Source organism: Pseudopipra pipra, chromosome 10 (assembly GCF_036250125.1).
Source record: "Pseudopipra pipra isolate bDixPip1 chromosome 10, bDixPip1.hap1, whole genome shotgun sequence".
In the NCBI taxonomy this organism is placed as follows: domain Eukaryota; kingdom Metazoa; phylum Chordata; class Aves; order Passeriformes; family Pipridae; genus Pseudopipra; species Pseudopipra pipra.
Window position 1 is genome coordinate 2,235,358 of NC_087558.1, and position 19,032 is coordinate 2,254,389.

At 42.8% G+C, this 19,032-nt stretch overlaps 1 long non-coding RNA gene across 1 annotated transcript; it reads left to right on the plus strand.

The window, feature by feature from the left end:
* The first annotated feature begins 8,868 nt into the window (after positions 1–8,868).
* LOC135419420 (uncharacterized) lies at positions 8,869–16,885 on the plus strand. Its single transcript, XR_010432974.1, has 3 exons — positions 8,869–11,240; positions 12,813–12,918; positions 13,784–16,885. It is a non-coding gene; the product is annotated as an uncharacterized LOC135419420 (long non-coding RNA).
* Positions 16,886–19,032: the final 2,147 nt, after the last annotated feature.

The following is a 19,032-nucleotide window of genomic DNA, read 5'->3' on the forward strand; positions in this document are numbered from 1 at the left end:
AATGGGAGGGAGGACCTTTCACCTTTGTGTAATAAATCACAAAATTTATGGAGTGGAAAGGATGAGGTAACTTGGGAAAGCTTGAAATGAGTGCAGAGTTCAAGGTGAGGCTCATGAACTTCATCTCATGCTACCTCAAGTTGGGTTTCTATATATTGTTGATATTTATGCAGCTTGAAAAGCAGCTCCCCTGCCTGTGTGCACCTCGTGGGCCATTTAGAGATGACTTTTCACCTCAGAACTCTCTGTGTCCTTGGAAAACCTCGCTCCTGACAAGGAGAAAGGTCAGGAGCACCAAAAAGACAGGGGGGAGTTAAAGAGCTTCTCTCCAAAAATGTTTATCAAGGCTTCAAACAAGCCTAAATTACCTCATGTCCAACATGCCACGAGAAACCTGCTGTGGATCCATCACAGCCCGAGGTCTGCAACATTCCCACGAGGAATCCTTGGGATGAAAGGAGAAATTCAGGGAGCTGAGTGAAAAATATACAACAAGGGTCAGAAAACAAATCATGATTTCTGTTGTTTGCATGGAAATCAAGTTGCTTTTACCAACTTTTTCGAGGTAAGGTGCTGCAAACTCACTGAATTTGAGTTTTCAGTTGTTTTTTGCCCAGCAAAATGTTAGAAATGAATCGAGAAGAAAATTAGCAAAGCTGATTCAGGGATTGTCAGACTTTATGTGCCATCACTGCAGACTTAATATTTGGAATAAAAAAAGTGCCTTTAACTGGAAAATAAGATGATTCTGGTTTTGGATGCCTGGTGAAGAAGGAGTTAATTTTTATCTATTTAACTCCTCTGAGAGAGCAGGAGAAATGGTGCATTCTCAGCTGAGCACTTCAGTTCTGGGAGGATTTGGGAAAGCCAGAAGGAATTCACAGAAGAGCAACAAAAATGATGAAGGGACTGGAGAGATTGATGGCTTGATGTATGAAAAATTATGATGGGAGTTAATATGCATTGCTTGCCCCTGGAAATGATGGATACAAAACATCCAGGGAGCTTTTTGGATTTGATGATGGATTGGGTGGAACAAATGAAGTGGATGAAAGGAATTGTTGTCTGCTGGGTAGCAGGAAGGGTGATTTGGGGTTAGATCAGAAGTGTGGGAGCAGTATCTCCCTTTTGGCAATGAGGGAGCTGATGCTCATAAAAAAAAATAGGGCCAAGAAAACTCAGTTGGGTAATTAGAGATTTATGTGTCTAAGGAGAAAAGTTTATATTGTTGTCCGAAGTCTGGGAAGGTGGAAAGTAATTAGGACAAAAGTAACTCTTAAAAAAACTCAGTAATCTGCATAGCCACAGAATCCTTGGTTAATTCTCCAGCAGCACAGGTTTAACAGGAATGTTTTATGACAGGTATCCAGCTATAACATATTGCTGAAAATTGGCTGTAAAATAGTCCAGAAGACACAGGATTCCAGGTGAAACCACAGCCATTGTTTGAGACTCACACCTGGACAGATTTTGGATGCCAGGCTTTCAGTTTCTTTGCAGGCTGTCACTAAATTGTGGCATTTCCTTGGAATTCCACCTCAAAATTCCACCGGTGACATCACTGAGGGTTGCACTGCTCTGAAAATCAGGGGGAATTTGCTCCCAGAAAATCAGAATTGAAATAGAATTAGGACAGACTTTCTGGAATAGGAATCCAAGAAGGAGCTCAAGGATTTCTCCCTCCCAGCCACGAGAATTTTCCTGAAGGTGTTGGGCACAAGTGTCCTCGAGCTCAGAGAGTAGAGAGAAGCCTGGGACTAATTAATGATTTCTTTAACGACTTAATGAGTTTTCCTGGAGTCCTCACCCTCACTCCTGATGACCCCTGGAGTGTGGAGACCTCCTGGAACTGCTTGAGAAAGACCTAAAGGTGCTTTTGGAATCCATCTCATCCAGTGGCAAACCCAAATCCTGTTGTTTATGGGATTAATTACAGGAGGAATCCATAATTATCTCCAGTTGTAGCTGGAGCCACATTAAAACCACGTTGTTTCCTTTCTTTTCTTTCTTTTCCTGTGGGAAATGTGGAGTCCCTGATATAAAATATGAGCAGTAAATGGCCCTCAGTTATTCAGAATTCTTTCCCAGTTCCTGCTTTCTGTTTTCAGTCAATCATATACAATAATAGGCTATTTGTCACCACAGATATCTGTGTACATAAAAGATAAGTAGGCACTGAATATATGCTTTTAACAATGTTCTCAGCCCTGCCAGTGATATATTATTTTCTTTTATCTCTTCTGTATCTCTCTGTATCAGGGGAGTGTCACTGGGTGTATCCCAGTGTAACAGAATGGATTTTAATCAACTGCTGAGAAAATGAGATATTACATTAGGACAAGAATAGCTGCTTGATAGAAACTCCTCTTTAAAAGTGCAATTCTTCAGCGTTCTGGCTTTTGTTGCTGTTGTGGAATGATGAATAAAAATGACATTAAAATAATCTAACTTTGGGTGTTTTTTCCTCAGGACAGAAAAGGCAGGATTTTTGGCAGAAAAGAGGATTCTTATGGCATCCACTAAGGTGCAAAGAGGAATGAACACACTAAAAATGTAAGTTATAAAGGTGCAAAGTGAATGTGAGCAAGGCCTGTCTGTCATTGCACTGGTATTTAAAAAATGGTGTTTTACCAAAAATAAAGCCTTTGTAAAAGCACTGTTTGAAGGGACAATTTTTGCTCCCATTCTCCATTTGCATGGACAAATAATCCAACTTCTTATCTATTAATTTTTAAAATAGATGAGTAACTCATTGCTGCACTTGAACTGCTGCAAACCTGCCCTTTCCCCCCCTAGATTGTAAAGGCTTATTTAATAAAAAATAAATAAATAGTGGATCCCAGAAGAACTGGCTCTTTTTCCCAAGAATAAAGCACGTTTTGCAGACGTGGATGTTGCAAATGCTGTTACAATTTTGGAGGTGGTGCTTCCAGCTGTGGCGAGAAGAGTCACTGCAGCACGGGTTGAACTCAAGGAAAGCAGTTTCTGGTCTGGACTCGGTTTAAAATTCAGAGTTTGTGGTGTCCTTTTAGCCCAAGTTGTTAAATTATTAACATTTTCCCTTCCCTAGATGTTTTAACAACATCATCCTTGAGCTATTTTGCTCTTCTTGTGTCCAAAACCTTTGGTGCCTCCTGGCTGTAGAGGGAAACCTTTCCTCCTCAATTAAATCACCGAGACTGTGAGCGAAGGAAATGGGCTCAGAAAGGATTTGTTTTCCTGGGAATTGAGATCATGGCAAGCAGGAAAAGAGCTCAAGCAGGTTATTAGAGATCCAAGCCTTATTTTTTTTGCATTCCCAGGAAGCTGAGTGGGGTTATTTTTGGGAGATGATCACCCTCAGTACCTGCTGGTGCGATGGAATAGTGGTTTTCAGGTTTTTTGGGGGATGGGATGGAGTCTTTAGCTGAGGTTTGATGCCAACCTTTCCCTGATATCTCTGTGCTTAATGCAGGTAACACAACAAATCCTGGGGCTTACACCAGATTTCAAGGATAATAATGAAGAAACTACAGACATTTTCAAGCTTCACACCCTTAATTTCGATGTTTTGGGTAACTGCTCTTCTCCCTCCCAAGTTATTGTAATTTTATCCTTATTAAATGCCATGACTTCTATCTCAGTAAAAGAAATACAGGCAAGAAAACAACCTGACTGATTGTTTAGGTGGTGGATTAGCAGCATCTCAGAGAGAAGGGAAGTGTTTCAGAGCAGTGCCTGCTTCACTCAGTGATCCTGTTCCATTCTCCTTTCCTTTCCTCATGTGATGAATGGCATGAAATGGGGTTATGGAACCTGAACACTTCACTCCAAACATGTGACTCTTCTTTCTAATCAGCACCCAGGAGCACAGAAAACAGGGCATTCCTGAGCAGAATTAATTGCACTTAAAAGGAAATGTGTGTGCACTGGAGAAGCTTCTCTATCATGGGGGACAGAAAAAACAAAACTGGATTTCCAGGTAAGATTTCTTATTTTTTCTAACATTTGTTTTATGAAACTAGTGAATAGTTTTATAATTTATAAAAGTTTTATGGTAGTAAAAATTGTGGCAAGCTGGTAACACACCAGTCCAGAAGGCAGAGCTAAAAATCTTGGATATTAGGAAGGAATTCTTGGCTGTGAGGGTGGGGAGGCCCTGGCACAGGTTGCCCAGAGAGGCTGTGGCTGCCCCTGGATCCCTGGAAGTGTCCAAAGCCAGGTTGGAGCAATCTGGGACAGTGGAAGGTGTCCCTGCCCATGGCAGGGGGATGGAATGAGATGATCTTTAAGGTCCCTTCCAACCCAAACCATTCTGGGATTTTTTTCCTATGATTTTTAATCAATAAAATGAAGTTGGATGAGGCCTTCAGGCCAAATGGCAGCTTTTTGGAAACTCTACAAAATGTCTAGCTGAGTTTTGCATTGCTCTGTTAACTCTGTGCATGTTGAACGTAGCGAGCTAAAATTGCAATATTTCTTCATGTGCTGCTTTAATGGTAATAATTTAAAGTTTAATCATTTTAATCCAATAATAATAATAATAAATCATTATCATTAAATAGCCTCATTCCCTCAAATCAGTGACTTTCTTTAGGATGAGTCACTCTTGCCTAAACATTCCTTGCTTGCAAACTTGCAATTTGACCTTTTAAATACCTCCAAATCAGGAAAAAGGGGCAACTTTCCAGCAGTTTTTCAGGGAAAAAAGGAGTTCAGCACTCAGAGAGGCTCAGCTGGCACTGGGGAGGGGAGTGTTAAACACCTTCCATCAGGTTGGAATATCTTGTTTTAATAAATCAGAGCACGAACTGAGAGTCCAGGAGGGAGGCCCAGGAATGATCAAGCCCTGGAAAACATGAGCAGTGATTAAAAGTTTAAGTGACTTGAGGCTGCTGGAAAAGAAGAGAAGTCTGAAACAGAATATTAGAACAATCTTAAAGCCTGAGGTAGGTTATTATAAGAATCTTCAATTATATGAGGGCTGCTTTGTATGGAATAGGAACAGACGAGGTGCTGTTGAGGAGATGGCACAGGCTGAGAGTGCTCAGAAATCATCTGAGAGCAGGAAAAATGTCAAAATAACCAAGTTAGCAACACAATGGCTCTGTTTCCAAAGCAAATCCATGGAAAAGTCCTGGCCTTTAACCACTGGTGGGTTTGAGGTCACACCCAGTCTCTTGATCTTGCTTTACTAAACCGGGTTTGGTAAGTCTAAGGTGAGCACAACTCCTCCTTCTGCTGGACCCAGAAGCACAGTTATTGAAAGCAGAGCTGCTTCCAGTTCCTGCACTACTTTGGGGCTGCTTGTCTTCCATCACTGCCTGGATTTGCTGTAATTTGTCTTCATTTGGTTAAAATCTGGGGCTTTAGTTTGAGGTGTTTAGGAAGAGACTGGTTAACTCAGTGCCATGGTCTAGCAGGGAAGGTGGTGTGAGCTCAGAGGTTGGACTTGATGATCTCAGAGGTCTTTTCCAAACTAGTTGATTCTGTGATCTCACCCAAAGCCAAGAAGCATCTCTGTGCATCTCTTTCCTTGGTGGACACACGGATTTGGGGACAGACCCAGCTCCCACCAGAGAAGTTAAAAAGAATCCTCCTCGTTTCTGTGGGTTAAACCATGCAGGGAACACTTTTGGGTTATTTTGCTGGCCCGTGCATGTTGAGGGCAGAGGTAAAATAGCTCCTGTTTGGCTTGGAAAGTGGGCAAATCCAGGAGTGGATTGGGCAGATGTGGTGCTAAACTGAATTAGTAGGGCCTGGTGGTCCAGAACTGAGCACCAGCACCTTTATTACCAAAACCAACTTGGTAATAAAGGGTAGAAAATGAATTGTGAGTGTCCCTGGGGTGATGTAGAACAACCTACATCATCACCCAGCAGCTCTTTGCCCTGGTTCCACCAGGTGACACCATAAAACATCACTTTTAAGCAAACCCAAGGCAGTGTGTGATTCCAGCCTGAAAAGCCCTGCCAGGTCCATGGGAGCCAAAACTCTTCCCTGCTGAATATCCTGAACCAGCAGCACCATCCCTTTCACCCTTCACAGAGTTCATCATTGCTGCACTCCAATTCCCTCAGCAGGAGACAACAGCAGCCAAAAGTAAAATAATTGTTTCTCCTTGCAGAGGAATGCTCTGAGAAAGGGCCCCAGGGACTATTCTAAGCAAGTCCAATTTTTTCAACCATATCTAGAAAGAGTTCTGCCATCTGCTTTTATCCCATAATTTACACAAGGCTCAGCCAGAGACAGAGAGCAATAAAACCTCCTGCCCCCCTCCTGGGGAAAGGTGCCTCTTAAAGAGGATTGGTGACCCCACTGGGCCAATTTGGGTTGAAATTATTGCTTGGATATTGGAAATTCTCCGGGCAAGAAAGCAAAGTACAGTGGCATAAGGAGCAGAAGTTACTTGTTTTTCCCTCAGTTGTTTTTTTCCCCCCTTATCTGAAAGTGTTTAGCATTTAATAGAGGGTATAAATGACTTCTGTGTGAGTAAAGAAGGTGGAAGTAAACTGGGATAGCAATATCATGGTTTTTATTATATTACACGTGTTTAAAGGTACTTTTGAAATAATAACTGACCTTATTGTGAAGTCTATGACTCCTTTAACAGGCTGCTGGGAAATGGATTTAAGTAACACATTTAAGTGGATTAAACCCACCTACAGGACACAATGAGAACAAAATTTAGCAGAAAGGTGATGGAAGACAGCAGAAGGGACCTCGATCACACACTGATGGGTGGTAAATGTTTTGTAAGAGCTCAGCTGTAGAACATTCACACCTCCAGCCTGTTCTCTGAGTGCACACAGAGATTTGACCACAAATGCAGCTGCAGCTCGTTGTTTCTGGGACAAATAATTCGTGTTAGAGCTGCTGAAACTGTGCACTCAGGTATTTCGGGAGGGTTTGTGGTTTATGAGGAGGAAAGTCTGCCCTAAAAGGCAGTGGCGAAGTCACTGAGGCTGCCAGAGGTGTATGAGAACTCAGGAAAAAAGGGAAAGTTGAAATTTTTAACAGAGACAAACTCAAAGTCAGAGAATCTGCCCAGTTGGAAGGGACCCACAAGGATCATCCAGTCCAACCCTTATCCCTGCTCAGGACCATCCCCAGGAGTCACAGCACGGCCCTGAGAGTGTCACAGCAGCTCAAAGCTCAAACATCCAGCAGGAATAATATCAGGAATTCAGGATCTGGGAAGTGAAGTGCTTTAGACAAACCTATTTGCCAAGATATTTGTGTCAGCAATGGTGTGGCAGCAGGGCCAGGACAGTGATTGTCACCCTGGGCACTGCTGGGGCACCTCCAGTCCTGGGGCAGTTTTGGGATCCTCACAACAAGGACATGGAGGGGCTGGAGCCTGTCCTGGGAAGGGAACGGAGCTGGGGAAGGGGCTGGAGCAGCAGGAGCAGCTGAGGGAGCTGGGGGGGCTCAGCCTGGAGAAAAGGAGGCTCAGGGGGGACCTTCTGGCTCTGCAACCCCCTGACAGGAGGAGGGAGCCGGGGGGGGGTCGGGCTCTGCTCCCAGGGAACAAGGGACAGGAGGAGAGGGAACGGCCTCCAGCTGTGCCAGGGGAGGGTCAGTTTGGAAAAGAAAGAAAAATTCTTCTTGGAAAATGTTGTCCAGCCCTGGCACAGCTGCCCAGGGCAGGGGTGGATCCCCATCCCTGGAGGGATTTAACAGCCCTGTGGATGTGGCACTTGGGGACAGGGGTCAGTGGTGGCCTTGGCAGTGCTGGTGAAACAATTGCATTTGATGATCTCAGAGGGCTTTTCCAACCTAAATGATTCCATGATTCCACGACGCTGAGGGTTGCTGAAAACCCCTCCACCTGGTCCCAACTCCCCACTCTTTGATCCTCACTGGATATATTCTCTTTTCCAGGTGTCCATTTCCAATCAGCCTTTCACAAAACACCAAACCTGGAAAGAGAGGGAATCTTTTTAACATAAAGGCCACAAGTCAAAGCTTTATTTTAGCAGGTTTGTCATTCCTTGGTGGAGATTTTATTTAGCAAAACTCCTTGCCAGTGTATAGGAAGGAGAGAACCGAGGCAGCGAAATTATAGCACATGTTGCCAAATGACTCTTTAATTAGGAATTATGTGTTTTTTCCATGCCTGTAATCCCTGGCATTCAGGGCTGGTGAGCAGCCGAGGGGAAGAGGCACATGGAGAAGAAGAATGTGGCATTCAGGAGAGGTAAGATGAAGTGTCCAGTCAAAACAAGTCCAAATGATAAGGTTGGCACGGGCCATTCCCTCCTCCCCCCTTTCCCTGCCTTCCCACAGCACAATCCAGAAAGGAAGAGCCACAAGCTATTCATGAACAACACCAGCCTGACTTCAGCATATTAAAAAGTGTTCAGTCAGATAATTACCCTTAATTATTAATCCTTTCTCATGATCAGCTTAGGTGGCAACGGTGCAGAAAAAGCAAATCGTTGGGTATTTGCAATCTGCTGTGCCAGGCTCAGCTCTGGAGTTTGGCACCTGGTGATTCAGCTCTTCTGTGCTTCCCAAAGACTTGAGAGAAATGACAAAGCAGCTGTTTTTGTAAAAATTGTTTACCTCCTTCAAACTTTTCCAGTCACTTCTTTTAAATGCCCAGCCAGGCTCGAGGCTGCCCTGGAGTTGCCAGGCTTTGAACAGTCCCTGGGGGGGTTGAATTCTGCTGCAACTTCAAGAACAAATTGCAATCTGATTTTTTTTTTTTTTTTTTAATTTTTATTTGAATGTTTACCAGACCAACAACTTAGTTACTTTCTGTAAGTCTAAGAAATAAACTGCAGCTCACTTTTAAATGTGTCTTCAATGGCTGGCACAGAACAGCTTGGCAGCAGGTGAATTTGCATTAAGATGATCATTGGAGTAATTAAAAAGCTTGGGAACAGCCCTTTTTCTTAGAGGTAGGTGGGACTTGCTGTCTTCTCTTTGCCAAAGGTCTGATACCCCCTGATTTTTGAATCCTCTGGGGACTTTTATCTCTGCTCTATCTTTGGAGCTGCTCTTTTTTGGCTTCCCACTGACACGAAATCGGCTGTTCCTGTGTTTTACAATCCCTGGGATGTGCCGTGGGATCTGTAATTAACACCTGGCCCGGGCTCTTTGTTTTCCTGGATGAGCATTTCAGGGAGGATTTGGCCTCCCCAGGGGGTTGTGGTGGCTCCTGTTGGCACCTCCAGCAGAGCAGCAGCTGAGCTGAGAGTACTAAACTTTCCTGAAGATTTTTCCAATAAAACCACAGCTCAGAAGTGTTTTTTTGGGGGGTGTTTTAGTTTGTACAGGATGCTCTGAGATACCTGGTTATATTTTGCTGGCTTTTGCCAGACACCCAAGTGGAATATTTTGGTTTTTTGCTTTACTTTTCCGCTTTTCCTCCGCTTCCCTTTACCAGGCTTTTAGTTCTGACTTAACATCCCAATGACTTTTATCCATGCTAATGATTTACTGGTAAAAAATGTTTTTTAAACAGTAATAATTCTTCACCATTTTGCTAAAGCCTGAGGTTTAGTTAAGTTTTGATAAGGGATAAAACTTAGAGAATGGTTTGGGTTGGAAGGACCTCAAAGCTCATCCCATGGGCAGGGACACTTTCCACTCTCCAAGGTTGCTCCAAGCCCTGTCCAACCTGGCCTTGGACACTTCCAGGACCCAAACCAGGAACCAAGGGCAGGTTCCAGAAGGAAAACCATCTCCCAAAGCCAACAGATTGGATAACTTTTACCCTGAGGAACAGGGGAATTAATTAACAAGCCAGGATTAATGAGGGAAGTTGATGAGAGTGGGGCTGTTTGCAGGATAATTTATAACAGGCTGTGTAAATAAACTCTTGAAGGCAGGAATCAGCCCTTGCTCTGTTTGAGAAGTGGAGCTGCCTCTCAGTTCCTCCCCAGATATTTCTATAATTCCCAGTATAACATAGAATTAGTTGTGTTAGGAACAGTTTTGAAGTTATGGAATCATACCTGTGTGTGTGGAATGGCACCTGGGTATTAGTGGGGAATAAATGCAGAGAACTGTTGCAGAGAGGATCACCAAACATAGGAATTCATTCATGGTTTTTTCCCCTTTTGTGTCTCTTGTTCCCTGCTGGGTTCTGCCCTTCTGACTCAAATCACCTTGATTTCTCCTCCTGCAAAGATGCTGAACTACTTTAAATTTTCTATGAAAAGGCAGGATTTATGAAAACCCATATAATTATAGCTGGATAACTTAACATGGATTTTTTTTCTTCTGTGGAGTTCTTTCTTTGCTGATTAAACAGACTTTCTACCCTTTCTGGTGTCAGGGATGGAAGGTTGGGGGTGAAACTCTGTCTTTTCACAGGCAGGGCTTGACAGCTGCTCTCAGCCTCCCTCTTTTTAACCCTGTCTTTAAATAAAATTTAATAAAAGCTTTCCAAGGGTTCTGGTTACACTTGAGGTGAGTTTATCACTCCAACCTTCCATCAGCTCTTATCCTGCTTCCCTACAGCCTCCAGTGAGGTTGAGATCCCTTTGCCATGGGGAGTTTGAGGTGATGGATGACAATTGCAGGCATAAACAAGTCACTATTTATTACACTATTTATTATTATTGTTGTTATTAATATGATGGTGGTGTTGTTTGGGGTTAGATTAAAAAGCAAAAGGGTGTTTTCCTCTCTGAAATTGGGTTTAGTGCCCCCTGGGCTTTGCAAAGCCAATAAATAAGTTGTTTTCCTCAGCCAAGCCTGTGACCTGGATGACTTGAGCAATCCTGATGTGTTGGCAGATTTTCCTGGAGCACAAAAGGAGCAGCAGGGGCTGGGATAACACTGATCTCAGTGTGTTCAAGCACTGCAATATCAACAGGGTCCAAAATATGAATCCTGTGACACCCGAGAGTGGTGTCTTGTAGAGGTCCCCACACAAAAAAAAAGGTGAAAAGTGGGAGATTTCCAGAGACACAAATGGGAGCTGAACTTTTGACAGCTGGACTTGATCCTCTCAGAGATCTTTTCCAATAATCCTGGATATTTTGGATAATTTCCAATTATCCAAAAGCTGTTACCTTTTGGTGGGAGGTAGGTGTTTAATTCCACATAAATAGGTTTTTCATCAGGAAAACAAGGAATAAATTCCCTTCAAAATACAAGCCATACTCAAATCCTGAATGCTGTTCCCTTATCCATGTTTTCAGGTAATAAAGGTGTGGTAATTAAACAGCACAACCCAATTTTCATGTCACCATCCCCTGGAAGCTCTGTGAGGACTTACAACCTCGAGATGGGACAAAACAAAGGTGAGTTTATGATGTGTTGCAATGAAAACACCTCTATAGATCCAATTATCTTTAAATTTCTTTAAATGGCTGAATTCTAAGGTGGAAAAATGGAAATTTAGAGAGGTTCATGTCTTTTCCTCACTTGCATATTCACAATCTCCAGGGTCGAATTGCCCCCAGGCTTCTCATTCTTTCGGGCAGGGAGGTTTTTGGCCTCAGGTTTGGAAGATGATGGTTGATTTTTGGTGAATTTAGGTAGTGTCAAGGCTCAGGAAGGAATAAAAGCAGCTGAAGTAGAAACAGAATTTTCATCTGTGTGGCTGAAAAATCTGAGCCTGTCATTTCTGGGAGAACTTGTAATTTTTGTGTGTTATTAAAGACGCTCCTCCGGTCTTTTTGAAGTCCCTTGAACTAATAAACTCTGCCTCTTACTTAGAGCACAAAGCTGACAACATCAGTTCTGAGGAGCAGAGGAAGGAGGAAGCTGGGAAAAAATATTCTCTGGTGAAGACGTCTCGTTATTTTAGCTTAAAGCAAACGCTGAGGCCACGTATGACCCTGTGGAAAATGTTCCTTAAAATGCTCCTTAAGATGCCAGTGTTTACAAACTGGCTTTCAAAAATAATTAGAATTAGCCCAGGGAATGGAATCCATGGGGATGGATTTAGGCAGGGAGCCCACATGGAGCCCAGTTGACTCCAGTGGTTCAAACAGACAATAAACTGGCCGATATTGGGGATGATATCTCAGGAATATGCTGCTTGAAGGAACCTCAGATCTTTTGGGCACCAACAACATTTTAAAGTATTGCAGGTAGAGCATAAAAGAAGCTCTAATTGAGAGGGCTTTCTAAAAATGTGCAGTGGATAATAAATGATCACCAGAAGAATAAAGAGGTTTAAAATCACCTGAAGCGATTTTGCTGGAGAGCCATGTCTGCAGGAATTGATGTTATAAAATAAATGATATAAAAATCTACTGAAGATAAATTGTAGGAACTTCTGGCATAGCATTTTTTTTTAATTCTTTAAGTACCATAAAAGCATCCTAAGCATAAATAGGATTAGAATTTTCCTGGATCCTCTGTTCCAGTGGGCCCAGGAATGAGCACACAAAGCACCAGTGGCTTTTCTGCTTCATCTCACAGTGGATGAGCACTGGGATATTCCAGATATTCTAGATTGTTTTGCTGTCTGAATAATTCAATCTGGTGCTGTAAACACAGGTTATTCTGGTGTGTCAGGGCAGCAGGAATCCACAGTGATCCCAGAGACTCCCACTGTGCTCCTTGCAGGACAAGAAATGAAATATCCCTGGTGGGAGGATGGTGAGGGAAGGAAAACTTCTGTCAAAGGAGTTTTGCACTTACTCAGGTAAATCAGGCACTGGAGGGACCTCCAAATCCGTGGCAAAAATGAGGGAATCAAACTTAGTCTCCACATTGCAGTCTTCTATAAGGAGGTGTTTATTTTTCCCTGAAGCAACGTTCAAACCAGCAGAGTGAAACACAATGTTCCAGGCAGCAATTCCACCTGCCATTTGGAATGCTAATTACTGCAAAACTTCTTCCTACCCCTGTTTAACTCCAAGGCTTGGTCCCTTCCTCTGGAAAACTGGCTGGAATCCCCTGGGTCGCTGCTTGGACACATCTGAGTCCATCAGTTGGGAATGAGCAGCTTTCCTGTGTGGGGGGCAGGTATTTAATAAGTCACAATTTCCCCAGATGAAGGAATTTTGCATGGGAATTTATTGCAATCAGGCTCCTTAAGCTGCTCCTTAATTCTCTGTATCCCATCCACAACTGCACTGATGGTTTGCTTAATAAAAGGAAAATGAGGATCAATTAATCAATCCATATTTTCCATTCACCACAGGCAAAATTTATTGGTATTAACACTTTTCCAACAGGGCTAAAAGAGATTTCACACAAACAGAACCCAAAGTGTTGTTTCACATCTCTAAAAGTACCAGATTAATTTTTGTTTGCTGCCTGTCAGTGTTTAAAACCCAGGGGAGGGTTATAAAGCATCACACACATCCCTGGGAAATGGGAATAAGGAATATCCTTGGACACACTGGTGCCCAGTAAGCAAATAAAGCACTGAAATGAGCCCACAGTGTGATATCTCCAGAGGAGACACGAGGAAGGTTCAAGGGGGGCGAAGATAAGAAAGCAAAACACTATTTTCCAGCTTCAAAGACAGTGGAACTAATGTTGCAGGGACATTAATTACATGGGAAAAAATTTAAAACTCTCAAAATGCACTTGACAGAATCCCTTTAAACTAATATAGTGTTAGAGCCTCCTAATGGGTTCTGGCTCCAATAAGTTTCCACGATTTTCTCTTTACTTAAGTCTTAAACTCCCCAAATGAAATGCAATTGGAAAATCAGTTATCTTGTTTTGCTTTATGCTCCTGCTAACTCAGCATCGTTCTATGAGCTTGTTTTCCACTCTCTGAGTTTTCCCTCTCTGTCACTGCCACAAAGTTGGGTTGAAGCAGAGCTGAATTATCCCTGGGTTGAAATAGGGTTTCATTCCTCTCTTCTTCTCTCCACAGGCCCAACTTCCACTGAACTCCAGAATTCATCAACTATCACAAAATTATTCCTGGGGTGGGCCCAGGAAGGGGGCTCTGAAGCCTCTTTGGAATGGGGACCACAGGGAAAATTAGAAGATCCAGAATGAAGGGACCTCAAAGCCCATCCAGTTCCACCCCCTGCCGTGGGCAGGAACCCCTTCCACTATCCCAGAGTGCTCCAACCTGGCCTGGGACACTTCCAAGGAAAATCATGTTCTGCTGAAGCTTGTTTGAGGCTGGGAATGTTTTGTATCTGTCACACCTGCACAGTCCTTTTCTCACGTTGGTGTTACTTTTTGGGATCTGTATAAACCATATTTCTGTAACTATTAGTACTTAGTTAAAGGAAAGCAGAGTGTCCATATGGGAATGCTGTTCTGACCCATGGCTAATCCCTTTTTACCTCAGAAAACAGCACTTAAAACTGCTGAGGCTCTTTTATACCTTCACATGGGTCAGTTTTAAATCCATATCACAACATAAATCAAGAGATACTGACTTAAGAACTTATTTATATAAAGCTAGATGGGAAAAATCTGTTTATTTATGCTACCAGATGTGATCAACAGAAGCACAAGGCAATGGGGCTGCCATAAAATGAAGTTCTGGAGGAAAATATTAATCAAAACCCCAAAAGGGTTTCCAGCCCTTCTCTTGTCTCTGCTCAGCAAGTGTCAAAGGGAAAGTTTGTCCTCATTTTGCAGCCTGAGAAAAGGCACCTCTGCTGAGTTCCTGCTGAGCTGGAAAAGGTTATGTTCAAACTGCTCCACTGCAGAAAAGCCACGTTTAATTGGGATTCTCCTCTCCTGGGAGCTCTCCCTCGGTGAGGGAAGGGAAATCTCTGCCTTTGCTGCAGCATCAGAGATGGGGGGGGACACCCAGTGCTGGCACCAAGGAGGGCAGAGGAGCTGAGTCAGGGCTGCTCCAGAGGGTGGGAAGTCTCCAAGGAGCTTCCTGGGGAAGGCCTGGCTGGAGGATGGTCTGGGAGATGCTGAAGGAAGGAGGGATGTGCTTTAAGTAAGGCAGTTTCTTCCCTCCAGCTCGTAGGACAAGATGTAACACCCATCTAAGTGGTCTGGGAACAGCAGAGCTGCCTTAATGGGGGTTTTCTGAGCTGACCTTTTGTTTGCTGGTGATTTGGCTGATTCTTTCCTTTTTTTTCCCCCCAAAAAAGCTATACAGCTCATTGCAGCAGTCTGAAAGTTATTTTCTTTCTAAGCATTTGCAGGGTGAAGGGCTCTGTGTGCTGCTCACAAGGCATTTTCCTGATGGATGTCCCACATCATCTTACACATCTTCCCAGAAAATCTGGGAATGGCTGCCCCATTCCTGGGAGTGTCCAAGGCCAGACTGGACAGGGCTTGGAGCAACCTGGGATGGTGGGAGGTGTCCCTGCCCATGGCAGGGAGTGGCACTGGATGGGCTTTAAGGTCCTTTCAACCCAAACCATTCTGTAATTCTGTGATTTTTATCACTTATCAAAATTTAACAAAAACCTCAGGCCTTAACGAAATGGTGACCAATGATAATGTTTAAAACCCACTTTTTCCTAGTGAATCATTAGTATGGATAAAAGTCTAGGACCCTGAAGTCAGAACTAAAAGCCTGCTCAAAGGAAGTGGAGGAAAGGCTGCAAAGTAAACCCAAACCTTTCAGTGATTCCGTGATCTTGGCGTGTTTTTTTGGGCAAACAGGAGCTGCCCCCAACTTCTCCCCGTCACAGAAAAGTCACAACAACATTAAAATGCTGCTGTTGTCGTGGGCAGAGTGTTCTGGAAAGCTGGGGAAGGAAGGAGCAGCTGTAATGAAGTGATATATTGTTGGTCTTGGGGCTACAGTGGTTAAGGAGAAGTTATAGCTCTGCCTAACAAGGAAAAAAGCAATTTCTTAGACTTGAACTTTGCAATAATGAAATGTGAAACCGTGTGTTGGAATCACTTCTGTAGCTAAGGGCCATCTGCTGCTGATGGATCAGAATGTCCTCAGCTCCAAAGACATTCACTGAAAGGCCCAGAATAGTTTTTTTTGGAGTTTTAGAGCATCTCGGGGTTACTCATAACCAATACCTCAAGCCATAAACCCACTTTGATTTGCAGGAAAAATAGAAAGACTCCAACTCAGAAAGTAGAAAAGAAAAAAAAAGAGAAAAGATGAAGTTGAATTCAAGTCTGTATTTGAGGCAGCAACACCAGGGAACGTACAGAGCTGTGCGTGGCTCTGAGAACATCACGGATGCAGCATAAAAAACAGGATTTTGCAGAGCTGCTTCTGCAGAACATGGATTAAAAATAAGAGTATCACCGTTTCCTTTTTACACCAGGCTCACCAGTATTTAAGTGTGGCCCTTGTGTACTCCCCCTAATGTGGCTGTAAGGAGGATCTAGCAGAGTAATTAGAGATAAGCCACTTTTCAATTATCTGCTACCTGCTGCTACCCACTGGTGGACATCAATTCCTGGCAGATAATTTTATCCTTGTGTTACTTGAGAACCTTTGGACATCATGTGCTTGACCTAAATTTTTAATGGCATTAGGTAGGCCTAGTTAAATATAAAAATAAGGATTTTGGAGCACAGCTCTCTGTTAAAGTTCCTTGGGCTGTGTTTTTCTTGTGTTCGGCTCAGCATGGGAATGTTTTTTTGTTGTGCTTTGGCTACAGAAACTGGCTTTTAAACTTGAGCATGAATTGACTGACACAACCCATTAGAAGCTGGGTTGGAGAATGGGAGAGAGCACAGAAAACTCATCAAAGGGAGTTATGACCATGGTTTTGACAAAGGATAACAGTGAAAAACAAAGAATAACAATCCATGGGACTGAACACAGAACAAACCTCACTCATGATGCATCATTTTTTGAACCCCTAATAGCCCTGAAATGTAAGGATGTACAGTGTTTCCAGTGAAAAAACCCCAGATATATTTCAATTTTTCTATTAGAAATCATTATGAGGTGTTTCTTAAACTCAAATCTAAACTCATCCTCATCCAAATCATGGAATTTAATACAGAATGAGGTTTCTGCACTTAAACACTCTCAGGTTTTCTACTTTATAAAGTTCCAGTTAAGAAATAAAATGTTCCATCCAACAGGTAAAAATTAATTATCAAGCTTGTGAAATTAGTTTTACAGCAGGAGGGAATCTTGTGCCTTATTCCTCCTGTAACAAAAATATCCCAGGTAAGGTTGGACCAGATGATCTTCCAAGATCCTGGGCTGTTTTAGGCTTGTAAATGCTTTAGTTTTCTGTCTTTTTTTTCTTTTAAAATTTAGCTTGAATATTCAATATTGAAAATCTCCTTGTAAAATTTTATGAACATCTCAAGATGAACCCTTCAGCTTTCCCAGCTTTTTAATTTATCTCAGCTGTGCCTTTCCAGGAAACTTGATTTTAATTCCTGAGCAGTTCATTGTTAGAAACCCAGAATTTTTCTCTGCAAACCTATAATTTTCAAGTCCTTTTGCATCGCTCTGATTCCTCCCTGGAAAAATAAAAATTCCAGGGGACTCTAATTACCCTGAGAGGCATTTTCTTGATGGAGGGATGAGGATGGTGATGGCCAGCACAGCCATTCCTGCATCCAACTGGAGGCACTGGGATGGAAATGGGATTTACAGAGGCTGTGCACGGTAAGCACAGAGAATTTATTGTGTAAAAAGTCACGTTTATAAAGCTTTAGCTGTATTTATTACTAAATAGCTTTACTGGCATTTTAATATGTGATTAATTCAGTGTTAAAAGACCCGAACACCTCTCTGAGCGTTTCCAGGGAATGTAGGAGCTGTAGTTTCGATGGATGCCGGAGGGAAAAGCTCCCTGAAATGCATTTTGTGAACACAAGATGGCACTTGGAGCCCAAGGACGGGGCAGGAGCCCAGCCCGGACGTTCCCTGCACTTCAGGGAAGAATTCCATTAGAAAAGCAGGAGAAACTACATGAAGGGAAAGGGAACCCCAGAGCTGGAGACAGAACTGCAGGTGGGGTGTCCCTAGAGGGGACAAAAATCCATCCCAGGACACAAAGCATATCTAAGGCCAGAATGCTACCCAGTTCTAACATTCCTGCAAGTTTCTGTGGTTTATTTTGCCATTAATACACGTTTGTAATCTGAATTTTCCTCTATTATCTTGTCCATATTGTCTTGTCCATTATTTTCCGTGTTATCTTGTCCTGTGCCTGTCGCAGCTCTGAGCTGGTCCCTGGGCTGGGGAAGGGCAGAGAAATCAAGTGTTTGTTCACAGAAATGCTCCTGGGAAGGGGAAGGTCTCCCATTCCCCTCTTGTCCTTAATATAAAGCTAGAGAACTCGTGTGAGCTGGAAACTAAACACGCTTGGGAGGGGGAAATGCAGCTACAGCTGGTTTTTAAAAGGTAAGTTCAAAATCTCTCCTCTTGAGAAAAAGGAGGCAAAAGCTCTGCCTCGTGCTGTGGGAAGGTGACACAAAAAACAACTCAATTTCCTTCAAAATGCAGGATAAAAAAAGCCAGACATTCACCTCTGCCTGCTTTAAATAAATCAGGCTTCGAATAATAGAGTCGTGATTTGATCTCAAACAAAAACTTAACTCGGAAATAGGGGAAACAAGAAGGGGAGTGATTTCCCATTCCAGTGAGTTATGACAGGCCCATCCATTACAATCAAAACACAAGCAGGGATGGGAAATGGAACTTTAAAAGTGGAAATGCCAGCCCCAAAAAATTGCTCCTCAGCGATCCGATTGTGCTGTAAATTTGATTGGGGCTGTAACTTCCCGACAATTATGAACAACAATTATGCATTTTTATTAGTCCCTGTAAATTAGGAGAGGTTTTACTGTTGAGTTATGGGAGGGAGGGAAGCCCAAACATATGGTTGAGATGTTCAGAGTTCTCCACATCAGAGAAAGCAATGATCATCCCTCACTTAATTCATATCATGTTTAATAGTGGATTATTTTCCTGCAGAGATTTACCACACTCTCAGGGAAGGAGCCAGAGGCTGGGGAACCTTTCCTGGGCCTTTGGGAAACATTTGCTTTAATCCTCACTAAAAAACCAAACTCTGCTTTAGTTTTCTGTCTTTTTTTCTTTTAAAATTTAGCTTGAATATTCAATATTGAAAATCTCCTTATAAACTTTTATGAACATCTCAAGATGAACCCTTCAGCTTTCCCAGCTCTTTAATTTATCTCAGCTGTGCCTTTCCAGGAAACTTGATTTTAATTCCTGAGCAGTTCATTGTTAGAAAC